Source organism: Camelus ferus, chromosome 2, assembly GCF_009834535.1.
Source record: "Camelus ferus isolate YT-003-E chromosome 2, BCGSAC_Cfer_1.0, whole genome shotgun sequence".
Lineage (NCBI taxonomy): Eukaryota > Metazoa > Chordata > Mammalia > Artiodactyla > Camelidae > Camelus > Camelus ferus.
This window is the reverse complement of record NC_045697.1, coordinates 30,958,226-30,974,918: the sequence shown is the minus strand read 5'-3', so window position 1 is coordinate 30,974,918 and position 16,693 is coordinate 30,958,226. Positions and strand designations below refer to the sequence as shown.

The window sequence follows — 16,693 nt, the reverse complement described above, 5'->3', positions numbered from 1 at the left end:
TGCATACTTGCCCCAGGCCCCAGCTGGTGACTGTTCTCATCAAAGGGGCATTAAGGAGATGCCCCTCTGCTGGTTTCCCTGGTAACCGATGAGCCAACCTGACGTCAATTCCCCCTATAACTGCTAACCTCCCCCTCTTCCTGGGAGTGAAGCCTGCCGCCATGTCCTGCCCACGGTCTATCACACACAATGGAGAGTCTCTCCAGGACCTTGCTTCAGACATGTAAGGTCCCCCTACCCATTAAACTATTGTCTCTGTCACTGACTCTGGGCTTTTCTCCAGTCTCAAGAAGGGGCAAGTACAGGCTTGTAGGTCTGCAGGGTGCAGCCCAGCAATAATCTACACAGATAGGGGAAGGTGCAGGCTCCTGGTGGCCATGTCCCCTCAAGCTTATAGACTCTTTATTCCATGATGGATCACAGCCAGAAAAGGCCAGAACAGGGTCCTCTAAGGGGGAAGACCCAAGGCAGGCGCCCCTTTACTCAGAGTTTAACTCTAGTTCGAGCCATGTTGCATAATCCCGCTTAAGAGTCAATACCACAGATCTTAAATGGGCACTCAACACTGCCTGATAATCCTACTGGGTTCCCCTACTTCATTCACTACATCACTCCTCTCCTCCAACCTCCAGCGCATTCTCCCACTCCTCATTCTCAGCTTGCCTCATATTTCACTGAGAACAAAGAAACCACCAGAAGGAAATGCCATTAGTTTTCCACCAAATCTAACTGCGACCTGCATCGCTACCTACACTGCCTTTTCTTGTTACAGTGAACAAGCTCTTCCTGCCAGCACCAAGGCCAGCTCTTCTGACTTCCATTCCTGCTTGCCTCTCAAAGACCCTGTTCCTGCAACTACAACCTCTTCCTGCTGGATTATCCTCAGATATGCTCTGCTAGTCCCTTCCTTTAAAAGGAATGCGCACACACACACACACGCACGCAAAAGAAACCCTCACCTAATAAATGTTCCATTTACGGCAAACTCCTCGTGAGATTTCTCTTCAGTTGCTAGCACCTCTTTCTCACCTTTCATCCTCTTCCACTTACTCTTATCGAAGGCAGTAACTTTCTGCATCTTACCAAATCCAGTGGTTACTTCTGGGTCATCGCTTGTACGAATGCTCAGGATTATGTGGCACAGTTGACTATTCTTTTATTCTTAAAGCACCGTCCTCTTTTGGGGTCTGGATCATAACATTCTTCTGGTTTTCTTTTACCTCACTGGATGCTCCTTCTTAGTTTCATCCGCAAGTGCCTCCTCTTCTGCTCAGCTTTCAAATATTGGAGTTGCCAAGGGTTTGGTCCCCACGCTGTCTTCTCCAACCTATCTACAGTCTCTCCCTAGGTTATATCATTTATTCAGATGGCTTTAAATACCACATATATGCTCTCAAGTCAATGGTGTCCAGACTTGTATATTCTACTGCTTTCTTGACAACACACTAGAATGTTTAAATTGTATCTCTGAACAAAACTCTTGCTCTCTCCACCCCGAACCTGTTCTTCCTCCAGTCCTTACACCTCAGTAAGTTCTTCCACCATTCACCTAACTGCGCATTCCAAAATCTAGAAGCTATTTTATTCCTTTCACTCATTTCCCATATCCAATCCAACAGCAGCCCTGTCAACCTACCCCTTCAAAGTATACCCCAAATGTGTTCATTTTTCACAAACTCCATCACTGTTACTTAAGCCAAGCCAATATTATCTCCCAGCTGGACCATAAAATAACCTCCTAACTGATATCCCTATTCTACACCTGCCTCTCCACAAACCACTGAACCATTCTGCACACAACAGAGTTCTGTTTGCTTGTTTTAGTTTAATTTGATCCTGCCATTTTCCTGGTTAAAAGAAGTGAAAGTGTTGGTGAAATGGTGAGCAGTTGTCATATTTTGAATATATGTTAAAGGCATAGATGACCAGACTGCTACTGGATTGAAGGTGCTTCCCATTACCCTTAGAATAATATCCAAGCTCCTGGCCAGGGTCCATAAGCCCCAAATGAACGGGCTCCTACCTACATCTGCAGTCTTACTGCATACTTCTCTCTCCTTCCAGCGCCTAGTTCAATCCACGCTGACCCTCGTTCTCTTCCTGAAGACACATGCCTTTGAGCCTCTGTACTTGCTCTGCCTTCCGTCTGGGATGCTCCGTCTCCAAATCTTTGCATGTCAGTCTGGTGTCAGCTCAGATGTCACTTTGATCCCCACCCCCACCATGAGCTAAAGGAGCTCCCCAATCACTATCATCCCACCCTGTTAGCATGTTTATAGAACTGATCACTTATCCACACTTTGTTCATGTTTGTCTCCTTGTTAATAATGAGAGAAGAGCTTGATTTAGCTTATTCCCTGTAGTATCCTCCTTGAGTCCAGGAAAGAGCCCAACCCCTAGAAGGTGCTCAATAACCATCTGTTGTGCTACTAAGTTAGTAAGTTTAGGAGAACATTTTAATGTCACCTTTGTTGAGGATCCCGGTTAGCTGTTCTTCTTGTCATCCAGTCAGAGGGTGTTCAGTGGTGACAATAAGTCATTTAATGATCAAATTTCACATTTAACAATCGCAGGCAGAAGTGATGTCCATCTGGAGCTGGACTTGGTAAACCTAATTTCAACTGCTTCATTTGGACACACTCCCCTTTGCAGTGACCCAAGAGAATCATAAAGCACCCAAAATAGGAAATGGAGTCCTTGATATCAAAAATAATGGTGATTATATGAAATAAAACACTCCAATATCTCTACTTATGACAGATTAGGCTAACGTGAAATGCAACTGCATTATATCACTTGTATTACAACCCTTTGAGAAATAATGTCTTGGTTTTATCTGATACCTGCTAGTGGCTATGATGACCAATATTTTATATATACTCATAAGGTCTACACCACATACAATAGAATGAAAGAAATTCAAAAGGATGCTTTAATTTCACTTAATGACTGATCACTTTGGTGTCTACTTACATAACTAATGTAATTAATGGTAGCTCAGTGGATACATTTGAGCTGAGTGAAGAATTTGGTACGGTCCTCTCTAGGACTGGCAATAAATTTAAAATGTCAGCTTTTCTTTTGCTGAAATGCATTGAGGGAGCCGTGAACAATCCGAAGTACTTTGTGTTCTCTGTCAAGTGAAGGGACAAGTATATGCCGCTTCCTGCAGCGCCACGTCTCAAAGGCCGATGTGAAAAATACCCTTTTCTTCTAAAATTTTACTCGAGGCTAGTTAATAACAAGGCCTCCAGTCAAAGCCCAGCGGAGCAATCAGCTGTGACTGTGTCCTTCTGTCACAACATTGAGAATGTACCAAAGATAGAAAGTTCTTCTCTGAGTTGAAATGCTCCAGGGCATATCAGGACTACTAAGTCAAATTAACACATTACTAAAATGAGAGTGTGATCATGGTCTCCTAGTTCCAGGATAGACGGCAAAATAACATGGAATACTGGGTTCCTCTACCTAGTCCTGGAGCAACACAGAAGCAGGAGGGGAGCATGGGTTACAGGAACTAATGCACACTCAGAACACAGACTCCTGAAACACTGGGGACCAGATGCTTTCTCTAACTGGATTAGGTGTAGGAGGTAGAAGACTGACTGCAGCCTGGGGCCAACGAGAGCCAAAACCAGTCATAAGGGAAGAAAACCTTCCAGGTCGGCTCTTTCCTCTCTCCACATTAGTCTGGGATGATCGTAGCCTGGCCTTTCAGAAATCAGCAGTATGAGTTCAAGTCGCCCTGATGAAGGCATTGCAAAATCTCTGCTAAGGTGAAGAGCAGATCAAAATATGTGAGCTCCCTGGACAAACTGGAAAACCCGCTCTCCAACCTCCCGTTCCCTCAAACCCCTAAACTGGTAGCTTTCTTCCAAAGCCACTTCTCTTTGTTTTTTTTATAACTTGTTATTGTATCTATTTTATCTTTTTAGACCTAATATTTTATCAAAATATATTTGACATATAACATTGCATAACTTTAAGGTGTACAGCACGATAGTGATAATTAGTACTTCCATCACATAATTATCATTTCTCTTTCATTGTTGGAATAATTAAGATGTAGTGCCTTAGTAAGTTTGGTGATTATAATACAACCTTGTTGGCTCTATTTACCATACTGTGCGTTAGATCTCTAGGACGTATTTCCTACATGTTGTAAGTTTAAATCCTTAAACAACATCTATCCTATCCCCGTACCCCCATCTCCTGGTAACCACCATTTCACTGATCTCATTTAGCATAATGTCTCTTAATTAATTTAAAGGTGAAACTCTGAGTTGCTTGGTGAAGTGATAGCAAATCGGAGTGATAGCAGCCATAGTTTTCTGTATCTGGAGATCATATTCTCCCCTCTCCTTCAGCTCACCAAGACGGTCAGCGATCAGGGCTTAGTCTTCGACCCTTCCCCGCGCACATTGCTAGACCCGAGGAAGTACGATTCCATGAGCCAAAAGACAAAAACAAGCAAATCAGGAAAAACACACCTGAGCACTGCAAGCATTGCTAAAGAAAACAATAAACTGAATCACATAAGTGAAGCAGAATTATTGGAAAAATGGGCAAAAAAATTCAACATAAGCCTAAGAAGATAGAGAAGATATTAGCAACATGCAGCAGTGATGAGAAATTATGATGAAGAAATGAACAGAAATGTTAGATATGAAAAATATAATGGCTGAAATAAAGAGCACAATAAATAAGTTAGTTACCAGGATAAATGATTTGAAGAATAAACTAGTAAGTTTTACCCAAAAAAGTATGGACTCTCTCAGAAGGCAGCAAAAAAGTATAAAAGGATTACAGATATGTGTGTGTGTAACATCTATATATGTATGGTCACATGTAGGTAATAGAGTTCCAGAAGTAGAAAAAAATGCAAAAAAGTTAACATTTGAAAAAATACTAAAGATAAAATTGCCAGAATTAAAGAAAGAGATCTCAGACAGAAAGGCTTCTAAACTCATAGGTACTAAACAGGAGACATAAGGAAAAATCTGAGTATTAGTATATTACTATCAAACTAAAGGATATCAAGACTTGTTAAGAGAAAATAATAAAAATTTACGAAGAAAAAGAATGGATTCCCTACAAAAAAGAAAAAAGAATTAGATGGGCATCTGCCTTCTCAACCACACACTGAATGTAAAAAGTCAGCACAATTTTGAAGGTAATAAAGGAAAAGAGCTTTCCTCTTAGAATTTTCCATCCAAGCAAACTACGAATCAAACATGAGAGCATAATAAAACATATTCTTGGGCGCTGAAGATCTCAGATGGTTTATCACAGTAAGATCCATAGTAAAAACACTCTCAAAGGAAATAATAGCAAGATTAAGGGTGGAGTCCCAGGATGTGCTGCTTCAGGAGATACAGAATCTGAAATCTGTATTTCAGGGGGGTGAAATCTTCTGGTAATTGTACTAGGTTGAATAGTTTCCTCCCAAAAATTCATGTCCACCGAGAACCTCACAATGTGATCGTATTTGGAAATAAGATCTTTGCGGATATGATTATTTAAGATGAAGTCATACTGCACGAGGGTGGACCCTAAATCCAATATGACTGGTGTCCTTACAAAAGAGCAGAGGAGACATGGAGGCACAGCCACACAGGATGAGGGCCATGTGGAGAAAAAGGCAGAGGTCAGAGTGATGCAGCTAAAAGCCAAGAATGCCAGGATGGTCCGAAACTGCCAGAACCTAAAAGAGAGGCAAGGAAGGATCCTTCTCTAGTGCCTTCAGAAGGAGCATGGTCCTCTGGCATCTTGATTTCAGACTTCTAGCATCTAGAACTATGAAAGAATCGACTTCTGTTGTCTTAAGAGATGCAGATTGTGGAAATTTGTTACTGCAGCCCTGGGAAACTAATATTGCAATATTTATTATTGTCTTTTGAAAAAAAGAGAGATAAAAAAACCTTCTAGAACCAAATCGGTAAGCACTCTGTTCATTTAAATGTGCTTGCTTTGAAAAAGCCCGAAGGTGCTCAATTCACTTTGGGGGTTGCTCAAAGTATCACTTTGCTATCAAAATCAGACAGTAGACAAGAAAAATTAGAAGCTCATTTAACTAATTACAAAAATAAACTGTGTTATAAGCATTTACATAGATTTTATTATGTCAGGCACTTGTCTAAGCATGTGTAATTGCAATATGTAACCTGAACATATGTAATTCAAAGACAACTCTTTTACTATTATCTCTACTTTACTGATAAGGAATTTAGGCATAGAAGGGTTATGTGGCTTACCCAAGGTCATACAGCTAGCTAGCTGAATCCAACAGTTCATTTGAAATAAAACAAAAAGTTCACATCATGCTCAAATAAGGTTAACCCCAGAAGTGCAAAAATAGTTACACTTGATGAAACTCATCAATGCCATTTATCTTATTAGCAGAGTGGGAAAAAAAAATCATATCATTATTTAAATGATGCAAAGAGACTTTAATAAAGTTCAGGAACTATTTATTTTTTCAAAAATCTTAGCAAGTTAAGACTGTAAGAGAAACTCCTTGCACTGATAAACATATGCCAAAACCTTAGAGCAAACACTATATTTAGTGGAAAAACAGATAACATATCCTCCAAATTATGGGACAATACCCAATATCACAACTGGTTGATATAGTACTAGAAGTCTTACCAATACTAATAGGTCTTATTAATTAAAATAATTAAGAAAAAGAAAAAAATGATCACTATTTGCAATTGGTGTTATCCTCTCCTAATAAAACCACATAATTATCACCACATAAGCAATTAGAAAATTCAGAAACTTAGCTGGATATAACAACTTTACAAAATCAATAGCACTGTGCTCGCTTCAGCAGCACACATAGTACAAGTGGAACAGCACAGAGATTAACATGGCCTCTGCGTAAGAATGACGTGTGAGTTCACAAAGCGTTCCATATTTTTTGAGATTAGCAGATACACACTACTATATATAAAATAGATTAGCAACTAGGTCCTCCCGTATAGCACAGGGAACTTCATTCAATATCTTGCAATAACCTAGAATGGAAAAGAATCTGAAACAAGAATCTGTATATATATATATGTATATAACTGAATCACTTTGCTATGCACCTGAAACTAACACAACATTGTGAATCAACTGTATTTCAGATTTTAAAAAGCTTTAAATAATCAATAGCACTAATTTACCCCCAGCAATAACCAACTAGAAAATCTAACAATACCAAAAAAAAAAAAAGAAAAAACTATAAAGTATCTAGAAATTAACTTAACCAAGAACACACAGTATGAGCACACAACAATACACTCTACGGAGAAAACATAAAAACTCTAATGAAGGTCATACTAAATTATTTATAAAATAAAATAGACATATTCTCTTGGATGAGGTGACAACATTACAAAGATATTCACTCTATCTAATTATTCTGTAAACTCAATATAATACCAATCACATTTCTGGTTGGATTTTTAAAGAATTAAATATATTTATTCTATTATTTAATAGGATGCCAAACCTTAAAAAGATGAAAATAAAGGGACAAGCTGCCAGATATGAATACATACTTTTAAATAATAATGATAAAAAAATTAAGATATCGTCACAAGAACAGTCATACTGAACAATGGAACACAGTAGACATCTCAGGGACAAACCAAGTATATGGGCAACTTTTATATAAGATATAAAAGCACCACTAATTCATGGGGAAACAATGAATTATTTAGGAAAATGGTTTGGGAAAAGTGAATCCCTACTTAACCTTATATACCAAAGCAGACTATGGAAGAAGTAAATATCTAAAGATGAAGAATAAAACTAGAAGGTAGGTAGAATAAAATGTGGAGTAGCTACAGATCTGAGGAGAGGGAAGGATTGCTTAAACAAAACTTTGAAAGCACGGACAGAAAGAGTGACTAAGTTATTCACATAAAAATGAAGAATTTCTGGTCAATAAAAGATACTATGGATAAAGTTAATATATAGCTGGCAGAATGGGAGAAGATATTTGTAAAGTGTAAAGTCAACTAGGGATTAATGTTTAGAATACACCAGAAACACTTACAAATCTATAGTGACTGACAACAACCCAAATAGAAAAATGAGTCAGAAATATGACTATCCAATACATAGAAGAAGACCCAAGATGCTGACAAATCGATGACAGATCAAAACAACTGGTAATTACAGAAATGCAAATTAAGTCATTGGAGACTGGCAAAAATTGGAAAGCTGAATAATGTTAGCCATTGGCAGAGATGCTGACAGATAGAAACCTTTAACTTTTGCTGGTGAAAATACAGACTGGCTGCAGACCTTCTGAAGAGCAATTTGGCACTAGTCAAAATAAATATATGTCCCATATGACCAGAAATACCGCACCTGGGTGTACGTCCAAAAGAAATTCTCACAAGGTCCCTGAGGACATGGACAGAGTTATTCATCACAGCCCGAGCAATGATGCCAGAGTCTCCCATAAATGATGGCAGTTTCCCATAGGCCATGTGACCGACCAACAGGATGGGCAGCTGGGCTTGAGCTATCCTGGCAGAACCCCACTCCAGAGCTCAGCTCACCTGCAAAAGAATCCAACCAATAAGAGGCTGAAATATGGCTTATTTTGGCCAGAGTCAAAGGGGAGTGGAAGGAGAAGGACCAGACTGGACCTCACATATGAGGGCAAAGTGCAGTGTCATCCCCCAAAGTCTCCTCTGAAACTTACACGTGTGTCCCATGAGGAGTCAGTATTTGGTGACTCATCATGGAGAGAGAATTGATTATAAGCTACTGTTAGTCAGAAAAGCAGCAAAACGAATATATGCATATTTATGTATGACTGAAACATTACGCTGTACACCAGAAATTGATACATTGTAAACCGACTATACTTAAATTTTTTTGAAAAGTCAAAAAAAAAAAAAAAGCAGCAAAAGAACTGACTGATTAAAGTAGGAGATAATTATCTCTTTTTTGTCTTCCTCCTTCTACGTTAATAAAACGGAGAAACTGAACTTCAAAGAGAGTTTGGAGAGGAGGTTCCTCAGAGCTCATCATATCCAGTAACCTTGAAGCAACCAGAGCCAAGATCAGGCCCCTCCTAGGGAGGGGAGAAAATGAGGCATTTGAAAGAGTCTTTATAACGCTTTTCATCTTTATAGTGTCCTTTCTCTACGGACCCTGCTATGGTCTGAATATTGTGTCCCCATCCCCCAAAATTGATGTGTTGAAATCCTAACCCTACGGGTAACGTGTTAAGAGGTGGGATCTTTGGGAGATAATTAAGTCATGGAGGCAGCGCCCTCATTAATAGGATTAGTGCCTTTAGTAAAGAGGACCCAGAGAACTTGCTTGTCCCTTCCACCATGTGAGGTTACAAGAAGCAGTCTGACCTTCACCCAACCATGTTGACACCCTGATCTCAGACTTCCAGTCTCCAGAATCATCAGAAATAAATTTCTGTTGTTTATAAGCTACCATCTAATCTAATTTGTGATAGCAGCTGAAACACACTGAGACAGACCCCAAAGGAAAAGGGAAATCAGGGCCAAAATGTGGCTGAAGCTGGCTCAGCAAGATGCAAGAAGTAGGAATTCATTTAATTTTTCTTTATTTATATCCCATGTAATTACAAAAATCATTTAAGTGGAACAGAAACTATTTAATGTTGTTCTTCTGCTCAGCATTTCAAATGACAGTCCCCATCCTGCAACCTGAGAATCAAACGGCACCATGTAGAGAGTACCAACCTGTGTCCAATCATAGCAGCTCCTGAAAGATGGGATGAAAACTGTTTTATCAGACCACAGTGTACAAGTCTGCCTCCTATCATAGCTGGACCACAGATCTGTGAAAGGACCAGGACGAAGAAAATGACAAGCAAGACTATAACGTCCTCAAGTGTCTTCCCCTTGCAGGCCCTGGAGGACACGATTATTGAGCTCCAGAGCTTGAAACAGAAATTGATGGTCTTAAAATGATAGAGAAAATAAGGGAGTTAAATAAGGGAAAAAACTTATAAAAAATAAAAGCAATTAAAGAATGGAAATTGTTCATTTTCCTCATCTATATCTGTGTGCTCAAAGACAAAATGAGTTGTCATCAAAAAGGATCAGTCTTACTTCTTCAGAAAAATACTTCGTGTTTCACAAAAGCCAGGAGTTACTGCTTTCAAGTCTCAAAAGTCCTTTTAACAACTAGACTGCAACAAAATTGAGCATAACATGCATATTTAACACTAATTTGTTCTTGATTATATTAGAGCCAGTATGGGTTGTCAAACCACTTGGTTTGAGAACTGATATCAAAATATCACTTTCTACTCCCTTGATTGTGTGTCAGATGTTCGAGCTTTAGATGCCCTTGGGAGTTGGTTATTATTGTAGTTATTATTACTGAACTCAATAGAGTATCCTAACATCTTCAAATACTAAGTTTTGCCATGAAATAAGACAAGCACATGAAATGTGAAGATTTGAGTTTGAATTAAATAAAGTAGATAGAGAAGTAAAGAAAAGGTGTCCCAGATATAAACAGCTAATAGTTCACAAACTCACGGTATGGCTGCTTCTCCTGTGAACAACTAAGATTTGACAATATAACCATAAATATCAGGTCAGTTCACTCCTTTTGCCTTCAACAGGATCCCCACATCATGAAGGAAAATTTTCTTGTTAAAGCTAAAGTCCTCAAAAGCAGGACTGGGTATAAAATTCTCTTCCACTTCTGAGTATTACTAAGGAACTGGGTTGTCTATTTATTATACTTGCTCAGTTTTATATTAGGAAAAGAAAATGACATTTAAGAAATTCATTGAGTTCAGGTCAAAAGCTATCTCACATTTGGTGTTTTTGAGGGTCTAAATATAAATAAAAATGTCAAAGCATGTTTCTGAATTTTTATGACTATAATTATACACATATTTAATAACCCCATTAGGCAGGATGCTTTAGAAAACATTGAAGACTTAGATTATTATGATTAGCATAATAATTAGGTCTTCATCAGGAAAAATATGAATAATTCATTCTAATTAAGTAACTGATATAACAGTAAATCAACCATTAGTGCCAAAGGCTCGGAAGTTATGGACTGCAGTAAATCGCCAGTAGAACTAACTTCTGAGTACAAGATAACAAATTAAAATGTTATTAAGTATTTGTTCCATTACTAAAAAAAATTTTTCTTGGACTTCGCATGTTTGTCGGTGTTTCCCTAGGTGTGGGAAACACTTGTTTGCTGCATAATTTGAAAAATACAAGTGTTAGCTATGCGGTATGAGAGGAAAGTGTGCCTCTCTTCTAGATGATAAATGTCACCGATGTGCTACTTTCCTCCTGGGTACACCAGGTGACAAGCTTCTAGAATTAAGTGTAGGAATATGCATTATTCAGGGAAGAAACAGACCATGGAGAAAACAGGTCTCTGAAACTAACTACCCCAGTCCATTAATGCTGGCGTAAATGATTCTGAAAAAGAACAAAAGATTCTGTCCCCACATCTGTTTGCCACCGTGTAAAATGAATGCCAACCCTCACAGGGAAAGCAGAGCCAACTTGTAAAGCCCACTGAGCTCTAGCAGGAAATATTCTGCTGCTGCTTCTGGTTCAGCCAGAAGGAAAACAGCCCAAGAGTTATCATCACTTTTTGGAAGACAGATAAAGATCAATTTAAAGATTTTTATAAATGATCAATATTAAGATACAGGGACCCCTAATATGTGAAGCTCTAGCTAACTTACAGAAGTATTAATTTAAATTTTAGGATACAATGCCCTTTAAATCAAAGCATCCTTCTATTTTTTTCTTATAATCTGTAAGATTATAACTGGTCAAGAAGACTCCAGAGTTTTGAAAGCCTAAATAAAGCCGTCTTTTAATGTAGGAGTAACTAAAAATAAAGCATTAGGGAATATGCAAAAGCTCAATTGAACACAGGAACTTGGGGATTGTTTTCTGTGCTAAGCAGAGGACACGCTGGATGAATAAGCATTTTGCTCCAATACAAACTGCCTGACCCATCCCCCAATTGGCCATAGCCCTGACCTCAGAAATGCCACTGCTGCAATACTGAACGGGCTTTAGAGTGGCAATGATCACTGACAAGCAACCCAACAGGTGGCACATCAGCCAAGAAACACTGCACCTGGACATCTGCATCCCACCATTCTTCAGGATGGTCAGGCCACCACCCTGGGAGCCACTCCTCACTTCCTGGCCTGCCTGTACCAGGAATTCTATCTGCAAACATCTTTCTATGCTGTCCACAGTCACAGTTGTCATCGGCACTACTTACATTCACGACTCATCATCTCTTAGTTGTTGTAATAGTTTCTTACTGGCTTTTGTGCCCACCTGCATGCCCTGCTCCAACACAAATCTGGCCACAGCAGTCCATTACTTACAAATACCTCAGCTACTTCCCAATTTCTTTGCTTACAGTTGGTGGCTTCCAACTATTCCAGCACCGGCCTTACTGAACCCTATAGCTGACTATAGTTCTTGCAGATCTTAGATCACGTCATGCTCTCATCTCCCAGTCTATACAGATATATCCTGGGTTCAGTCAAATTGAAGCTTTCACCCCTGTAGCTACCACGTCAAAGCTGGATAGCATTTGATTGTAAATTCATACTTAAACAGAAGCCCCGAGATTCCTTGGTACCAAGTCTGGTCCTGTTTACCCCTTCTTCTAATTTCCTGTTATCTAGCAACAACCCTGAATTCTGTCCCTCTCCATGAAGGTAAGGGAGCTTCCTCCACCCGTGCCAGCCCAGAACCCAAGCTAGTGCAGGAGGAGATGACTTAGCACTAAGAGCAGAACAGAAAGCAATTTTTCTGAAATCAGCAGCTAGGTCCTTCAAAAGTTACAATGGACCATTATCCTGAAGAAAATGCCCAATATTTTTTATTACTTTACTCAAAAACAAAATTAAGAACCCATAGTGACTTCCATTCCTTACATTTTTATAACTTCTCAGGGCATTGGGAACAGATTTTTCCCTAGCTTATTATCCATAAATATCCATAAAAGAGGAAGCTAGAATAATTTTCCCCAAGAAAAGGAATTTTTGTACAAATGACTTCAAATACTGAATAACTCACTTTCTGTGCTAGAGTGATTTAAGTGATCAATTTCCCAGAAGAAGCCCAGCAACACTGGCCTAGCCTGTTCAAAAGGAAGCATCAGTATTAAGAATTGATGTTAATTTGTGTGTGTGGTAAAAGATACCACTAATCAAAAAGAGTCTTTATGCATTGAAGATAACTAAAGTGTTTACAGATGAAATTACACATGCCTGGGATTTGCTTTAAAATATGCAATGGGAGTGGGGATAAACATAAATGAAATAAGATCAGCCATGAGTTTGATTATTCCTAAGCTAAGTGATTAATACATAAGAGTTAATTATACAATTCTCTCTTTTTTGCATAAGTTTTTAAAATCCTATAACAAAAACTTTTTTTAACTTTAAAAAAAACCTTTTTTTTTCTTTTTTTAAAGAAAAAAAATGCCTGTTCTAGCCTGTTGATCCCATTTGTTCCTATAAAAGGAGAAAAACACCGGAAGGAATGCCAAGAGTGTTTCAGGCCTCCCTTGGGAGATTTTTCTGAGGGTTTCCATTAACACAACCCTGCTCTCTCTACTTGAAATCATCACGTCTCTCATCCCCCACCTTCCCTAACTCCTGTTTATTCTTCAAGGCTTGGTCTAGGTATGCCCCTCTTGGAAAGCCTTCTCTTAAAGTCTTCCTCCTTCCCTATTATGTGTTCTCATAGCCCCCATGTTTCTTTCACTGGAGCTCTTATTACACTAAATTGTACATATTTGTTTACTTGTCTGTCTCCTCCACTAGAATCTACAACAGAATCCAAGCTTTTTGAAAACAGGAAACACACTTTATTTGTGTTACAAAAGGATCTTAAAATACTCTATTTGCTTTATCTTCATACCATGGCTTTCTGACTGTTCTCTAAATTTAATCTGCTATCTGATCCTCTTTCTTACTTTGAGCATCTTTTACATAGTGGAAAGGCCAGGAACAAAAAATTTTATTTCAAATCCAGCAAGTCCTTAATCTTTTATGTTTCCTCTAAGGTATTGCTGAAAACAACTATTTCTTTTTTGACTTGCCTCTCTGTATTTGTATTGTAGAACAGGCAATGAGATGAAGTAAGGTGGCATTGTCAGGGTTCTGCCTAGATACCTTTTTAGCTGGACCACTGGATTCATCAGTTATATTTTCTATTTTCCATATTACTACAGGGTATAATGCTGATAAACTTTCTTCTATTATATAACAAGGGTCTCTTTTCTCCCAGTGTCCAATAACATTTCCTCTCTCCTTGAATCGCTCAATAGGCTACTTGAGGTCCCTTAAGCAACTGCCAACATGTTCCTCATGGCCTTTATGATTTTATTAACATCCCCCCAAGACTACCCACCATTAAGTCTATGTGTTTCACTGTTTTTTTATGGCAGTGCCCCATTTCCAAATGCCAAAATCTGTTCTTGTTATCTAGTACTTCATAACAACACACCCTAAAACTTAGTGGCTTAAACAACAATCATTTTCTAACACCTCATGATTTCATTGAGTTGGGAATTTGAGAAAGGCTTGGCTGGGCAGTTCTGTTTCGAGATCTCTTGGGCAGCTGCAGTCAGAAGATGTCTGGAGCTGAAACAGCAAGAGGACGGAGCATGTGGGAACTGTCCAGCCATCTCTCTCCTCTGTGGTCTCAGAGCCTCTCCGTGGGGTGTCTATGCATGGGATACTTTGGGCTTCCTCACGGCATCATGGTCTCAGAGCAGTCAGACTGTTTACCTGGTGGCTGAGGGGCTCTAAGATCAAGTATCCTAGAAGAAGAGGTGAAGGTCGCATGACCTCTTATGACCTTCCTCAGAGGTCACATTACTTGTGTTACTCCCTTGTATTCCATTGGTTAAAACGGTCACAAAAGGCCACCCCGTTTTAAGGGGAGGAGAGGTAAAGCCCATCTTTTAATGCAAACAGTGTCACAATTAGATTATTAAAAAAAACAACAACAAAATCCCTGTGGGATAGGAAGTACCGTGGTAGCCATCTTTGGAAAGCACAACCTGCCACCCTCCGTTGTTTATATGTAAATATATTCCATAAAAGTTGTTGTAATGATTAAATAAACTAACATAATAAGAATCCTTAGCATCCAATAGGTGCTTAACAGCATCTGTTACCTTCCCTGCCCCTACCAAGAAATGACTCAATACAATCTACCTTCAGTGGATTTGAATAGCACTTTTTTTTAAAGTTAAAGAAAGTTCAGTGTGGCCAAGTATCAGTCTCTTTCCTCCCACACGTGCCCGTTCCTTTCATATGTCTCGGAGGATAATTAGAACTCTTCTTACACAAGGAGTGGTTATTTTTCAGACTAGGCCAATAGTGGTAAATTCACTCCCTTTCTTGGTGTTTAGTGTAAGAAGCAGCAAGTAGACAGCAGCTCTAGCCTTTCAGTTCTGAGAGGGAAAAACAGGGGTTGGGGGAGATTCTGGGAAATTCTCCTCACTCATACCAAGGCTCGGGGATCTACTCCTGGACAAGCTCCCCCACCTTCCGCCGGCTCGTGTGACTGCCCTGCTGCTTCGCTGGGGACTCGCTCTCTTCCCTTAGACTCTGCATTTTCCCAGTCTGGTTTACTGAGATTCTGTCTTAGGTATGAGCATGGTAACCATGAGGGGACAGAGGGATAGATCTGGAGGAGAGCAAGCATTGTTTTTAAGGCACTTGCCTCATCTGAAGTCTTACATAGTCTTCAAGGAAGAAGGAGGGCCTCTAACTTCCAATAAGGAAAAGCAGGTCGTTTCCACAAGTCCTGAGGATGCAGAGCGTTCAGGGGGTCTAGGCGTCCAAGTAGGACAATCTGAATATTCCATACATATGAGCCTTCTCATATACACACAGTTTAACAAAAAGAATGACTCTATATAAATTCCCAAGCAGATGCTATAAAGAGATGATATAAATGCGCATATAATGTATGTGGCATATATGATATACATGAAAAGTATACAAAAATATCCCATGATATGTATGTATGTATATAAAAGCATACAAAAGTGTATGGAAGGAGACAAACCACAAATAATTCTTTCCTATTGTAAGGGACATGAAAGTAGCTTTCACTTCTATACCGTTGTATTGTTTGAATTTTTTTCCTGGACCTTCATTAATGAGAGTTGATGAAAGTTAAATTACATCCTCAGCTCACAGCAGAGCATCCTCATTTGTCCTAGTAACGCTTTCTCTTATTTATATTACTGACTCATGTCTTCACTTATTTATTTTTACCCCGCTCTTAGTTCTCTCCCTGTGCTCCGCTGGCAACTCTTACAACATGCTTACACTAACACGATGGGCTGAATCATCGATCAGACTCACAAAACTCAAGCCTCAGCTGGCACCAAGCTTTACTAATGACCAGTCAAGTTTACAAAAAGCAAGCCCCACCTTCCCTTTTTCACACTGGGTTGCATTTTGGGTTCAGAGCAACAGGCACTCTGGACAATACGAAAGGGCACAAGGAAGCACCTTGGATCAGCGCTTCTCTCAGCCTTCGTGCTCTCTAGTCATGCAGTAAAAGGGTCTATGTGGCTAACTTCCACCATTCAACTCAGCTACAGCTTTGTAAGGGATATAGGAAGCTGTGTCCTGATATTTAATCCAGAGCATTAT

General features: G+C 39.3%; 2 non-coding genes across 3 annotated transcripts in view; one reads left to right on the top strand and one right to left on the bottom strand.

The window, feature by feature from the left end:
* Positions 1 to 16,693, bottom strand: part of LOC102515980 — a 292,327-nt gene that overhangs the window by 181,245 nt on the left and 94,389 nt on the right. The window lies entirely within an intron of this gene.
* LOC116659337 lies at positions 6,820 to 6,923 on the top strand. The gene has a single exon (XR_004314686.1). It is a non-coding gene; the product is annotated as a U6 spliceosomal RNA (small nuclear RNA).